Below are 5,766 nucleotides of genomic sequence, written 5' to 3'. Positions count from 1 at the left end.
TCCAACTGAGCTCTCAATTACTTAACTATACCATTAATTGAGATGATGTTTTGCTTAATTAGACATTTTTAATTGTTTTCAGTTCTTAAACAGTTACAGTTCAAGTTACTTATAAAAATGTTACAGCTAACTTGAAATCTGCAACTGTTTAAGAGCTGAAAACAAGATTCTTAGACTGTGGAGAACAGCAGTCCACACAAATCCAAACAGCTGTTTTTTTTTTTGTTTTTTTTTTTTTTTTTTTTACTTTTTTACATGGATTAATAAATTAGCCAAATCAACACCAATGACCCTCACATGGAGAGCTCGATCCAAACAATCAAATAATTGGTTTGTGCAGCACTAGTAAGTATCTTCCAATCACGTTTTCAGCTAGAGCTGTGGTTGAGTTAAGAGCTGATTCTTTGGCTGTTACCACCAGCCCACAGTGTTCCTTCGTATTTATTACCTTCTGGATGCGAGTGGCTGCCTCGTCTGGATCCAGGGTGGTGACCCCTCTTATCTTGGCCTGCTGCTCCTTCTCCTCCTCCTGCAGGATCTCCTTCAGGAACTTGGCTCTGAGGCAGCCCTGCCAAGCCCGCTTCGAAATCTGGATGAGTCGCACCGCTTCATCCAGGGACAACAGCTTCACATTCACCTTCTGAAGGAACAAGTCGTCAGCGTCAAACAGAGAAACCCAGCAGAGATACTAACCAACTTTAAAAAACATGTTAGAGAGCGCCTTCACAATTAAAAAACCCCTATTTTAATTTCACCTAAACGCTATAACCCAGGGAATGGAAGGTCAACAGACGACCTCTGTTCCCACTGACAAGGTAATCACTTCACACAAGGCCTCTGAGCTTCTGAACCCTGAAGGCGAGGCCCAGCCTGTATAGTCTACTCCTGGAAACCTTGTCGCTGAAGCATATCGAGGTGAACTAGCCCTAGATTTCTCCCTAAGCCAGTGGGGGTGGACTGTAATTGAACTGTAATGTTGATTCAGCATATCACACATTAAATATAAAAAACAAGGATCTTCAACACAAAACAAGGGTTATGCTTTACTACATTTCTCTGGGCTTTGCAATGTTTACCTATGCTTTACAATATATTCACTATGCTAGATTACACTTGGTTTTACTTTATAAGGGCAACATTCCTTGGCAGGGGTGTAGAGGAGCAGCACTGACCGTCTCCAGCTTCTGTGGTCCTGCTTGGGCCAGGATCTGGGCAAGAACCCTCTCCCTGTCCTTCACCACCCGGATCTTCTAGCTCACAAAATACCTGGGAATTGGGATCTCTACGTCCTCCTGGGATATAGACACAGCACAGGGAGAAAAGGAATTAACAGGATGTCTGTGATTATTATAAGACTTGAAGGTGATGCCTGGGGCTCCAGTGAGCAGAGGTCACTGATCATTACAGATGCTGTAGTGGCAGGAGAATGCTAGGTAATGAACAGAAGTCCCATCTGCAGTTCTGGTAATGAGCTCAAAGATTTAAACTGTTTTCAATTTATATTAATAATAGGAATACAAATATAAAGGAGGAGAGGTACAAAAACGTGAATTGAAGACATCAAGGGTCCAATTTTGAAGTAAATGCAAAAGCAGATTTTATGAAAGGAACAAAATAGAACTGTAAAAACAACTTGGTAATTAAAGCTGAGGTGTAGGGTCCTTGCTTGGGTCTTTTCAGAAAATTTGCCTCAAAGCAGAGCACTGTTTCTTTAAAGTTAGTTCAGTGGGCACACTCATTGGGGTCACTTTGAGGTCCTGCAGGATATCATTGTAGTAGTGGAACTCAGAGAACTCAACACAGAAAGCCCTGTTTGTTTTTCTCCCCGGTGATCACTGGGTTCAAACAGCCTGCAATGTGTTGCTGTTCAGTGTTTGCATGGCGGTCGTGGTAGTGACTCAGCCTTGGTATACTTTGCTTAGTTGTTGCTACAGAAACCACTCCACTATGCAACGAGTACTTGATCCCTCACAGGGCTCTGTTTAAACCCAGTTAAAGGAGTATACATACCCTCTCCCTCTCCAGGAGAGCTAACAAAAAGCAATTTAAAAAAGAGAAGCATTTCAGCCTAAGCAAAATAGACTACTGTTTTCCCAGGGCTCGCTCTCCCTCATGTAAATGCAGCTGTTTGCTTTACACAGAGAGTGTATTATCACAGTGCAGTGGATAGCCTTCTGTGCAACTGGGATAGAAGGCTATAGGCTTTAACAGGTGCCTGCTGTGTCAAGGGTCAGACATACATTCAGTCTTCTTGAGTAAATCTGGAAAATATTTGAGTGTAAATGTAATTTAACACATCATAACCTAACTAAGAAAAAAACTGAACATTGTGAAATCCACGTATACTTTATTTTGAAAATCTTGAATATGCATTTAGTCAAAAATAGCTTTACTTTTTGAAATATCTTTACTTTGATGTATCTGTTTTTTTCTCTTTCACTAGATAACTCTTTAATAATCCTCAGAGGTTTTCTTTTCCACAAACCAACAAGTAACACTTGCAATTCTGATCAGTATTAAGATTGCTGTCCTAGAATCTCATTGCCCTCTGCTTGATGATTAAAAATACCAAGATACCTTACTATTGCCTTAGGCTACAGACCGTTTCTCTTTGATCTGAATAGTGTCCCTAATCTCAACAGTCTACAGAAGGTTATTTTTTTCTTCTGACTGCTTTTCCATTACCTAAATAAGGAAACCAGACATTGGTAATAATGCTATTACCTGTGTGACATGGTTTCAGTGCTGTTATCAGGTGTGGTTTCTTCTTCTGCAATGCCAGCATTAACTTGCAAAGATAGTCTGCATAACTCAAAATTGGGGATCCTAAACAAAACACAAACAAAAATAGACAATATGTGCTATTCTATGCTCCACTATATTCTGGGTTCATTTACTTAAAGTTTGTTTTACCAGGATAACGAATAGATGTCCAGATACTTTTACAGGAAGACCCCAAGGCTATAATATTTGGCCACCAGACAGTCTCCTTGACAAACTACAGTACTGGGTTAGTGTAGTGCTAATTTAGCCATTTCATAAATCCTACAACTAATTAAGTGTTATTATGTTTAGACTATGGGTAATTATTTCCAAGGTCAATGTTATACAAGTAAAAACAACAATAACACTTTTACAATGACTGGCTGTGCTAATGAGAAGACATTAGCTCTCAGTGGTCTGTCATGGGAGAACTCTATGTATACTCTGTATACTCTGATATAAATCAATTGATCTTTGTAGTTCAGCCATTAAATGTATACACAAAATAGATTTTAGACATGTAATATTCTGGAGGAATCTTACTTCGGCAGCTGCATTTGGATCATAGTTCACTTCACATTGAAGTATGTAAGAATATGGCATTCATTAGAATGGTATAAAAACACTGCACTGCACTTACAAAGAAAACAAGCCCAAACTACAAACAGACTTGGAAAATATCTGGAGGAATTTGTTTTTTCCTTGTCTGGGCTTTCCAGATCGTCACAGTGTTTTTTTTCTGTTTTTTTGTCAGATGTTTTTCCAGTACAATCTATTATTTTTACATATGGACACAGACCACTTGGTCACATCAGACACAATGTTGAGTACACTTGTAAAGCCAGGAAAACAATTATTTTATTTTCACAATGTAAAACAGTCAGCACTCATTCTCTCGCGATTCATTAATTCTGTGCTGCCCACAATGCCCATGGTTACAGTGTATCTGATTCGATTGTATTACACGGGTTTTCCAATGTTCTGCACGTATCCATCGGCGTTCTAATTCAAAGTTCTATTTAACCCCCTCGCTAGCAGTAAACGTCGATATATCGTCGATATATCATAAAATATCATATGTATTTGATTTGATCTACAATGCGACTACACAACAAATAAAATAATCAAAAAGGAACATCAGAATTGACAAGCATGTCTAAATAAAGTTTTACTTTACAAATAAAAGTTTCTGCTATAAACTCCGCACCTGAAAATGGGGTTTAACTCCAAGGTGAAACGCTTTCTAGCGCTCCTGTTCTTAAACAGCTTACATCTGCAATATAATTACAGATAATAGAAAACTGCATGTTTTTGTTTTACCTTATTGAGACTCCAGTGTTTGCAATCTCGCTCAGCGTATAGCAACCGGACGCCACGCCTGTTTGAACCGGGGACCTCCTGGTTACAACCCCGTTTCTTTAACCATTGGACCGCATATATCTTCGCGCTATAGGGCCAAGGTCGTTCGTCCGTGTACTGTGTCCGCCTCCTTCTGCCGACGCTTGTTCCCCTGGAGATACCGACTGCGTATCGCGGCTATGGAGATATATTTTCTTTGGCCGCGAATGTGTGTGTGTGTGTGTGTGTGTGTGTGTGTGTGTGTGTGTGTGTGTGTGTGTGTGTGTGTGTGTGTGTGTGTGTGTGTGTGTCTGTGTCTGTGTCTGTGTCTGTGTCTGTGTCTGTGTGTGTGTCTGTCTGTCTGTCTGTGTGTGTGTGTGTGTGTGTGTGTGTGTGTGTGTGTGTGTGTGTGTGTGTGTGTGTGTGTGTGTGTGTGTGTGCTCTCGTGTTAATAAGGTAACTCGTCTCCATTCATATGTGTGATGGTCTACCTGACATATTAAGCTCTGCTTCATGCCTTGTTGAACGGCGTCTTTTGTTTCATGCTAGTCTGTGTTGGCTCGGTACAAACGTCTTTCATCATCAAAGCGAACCCAGATCAATGCGACCATTTTCTGCGCTTCATTTTACAAACCGCCTTTTCTTTTTTCCCTTTCTCTCGCTAATCCACTCATAATTACTGTTTGATGAGTCTACACTTAATGATTACCTTTTCTCTTCCAGGTTTTCTTTATAATCTTTCTGGTAAAGTGGATTTTTACAATCCAGGCTCATGCCGTTTGCTGTTTTTTCACTCTTAAATGAATTTCATGTTTTTTGATATATAAAGTGTATTCAGCTGATATTCCACCCCCACAAAACACTCTGTGAAACATTAGTACCATATCATCATATCATTTGATCCAGAAGCATGTGTTAACTGGTACAATCTGCAAATACATTACTACTCTTAGCTCTCTTACCTTACCTATCTAACCACAGCAGCCTGTAGTAGATTGGTATATAGATATATATATTATATATATATATATATATATATATATATATATATATATATATATATATATATATATACACACACACACACACACACATATATATATATATATATATATATATATATATATATATATATATATATATATACACACACATATATATATATATATATATATATATATATATATATATATACACACACACACATATATATATATATATACACACACACACACACACACACACACACACACACACACACACACACACACATATATATATATATATATATACACACACACACACACATATATATATACACACACACACACACACACACACACACACACACACATATATATATACACATTGTATGTTACACTTATTGCTGAATCAGTGATTACTGCTGGACAATACAGCAACACAATGCTAAAATCTAGCTTACTGTAGATGAAACTGTTTGTGTTACTGAACAAGGAGGTGTAGACTGACTTGATGGAGAGTCACTCTGAAGGTCACTTGACATTGCTTACATTGTTTTATGACCTGCCCTTATGAAATACAAAGTAACTGAATGTAAAGTGAAGGCCATCTTGTTCAGTGTTATGATGTGGGACCAGAAGGCATTCTGACATTTGATTCCAAAGCAGTATTGTATTACAACAC

At 38.5% G+C, this 5,766-nt stretch overlaps 1 pseudogene; it reads right to left on the bottom strand.

Annotated features, from left to right (window-relative positions):
- Nucleotides 1-260: 260 nt before the first annotated feature.
- On the bottom strand, nt 261-4,875 carry LOC121321969 (annotated as a pseudogene).
- Between the last annotated feature and the right edge of the window lie 891 nt (nt 4,876-5,766).

Source organism: Polyodon spathula, chromosome 10, assembly GCF_017654505.1.
Source record: "Polyodon spathula isolate WHYD16114869_AA chromosome 10, ASM1765450v1, whole genome shotgun sequence".
NCBI classification, from domain to species: Eukaryota; Metazoa; Chordata; class Actinopteri; order Acipenseriformes; family Polyodontidae; genus Polyodon; species Polyodon spathula.
Note: the sequence above shows the minus strand (reverse complement) of the source record. Positions and strands in the feature narration are given on the sequence as shown.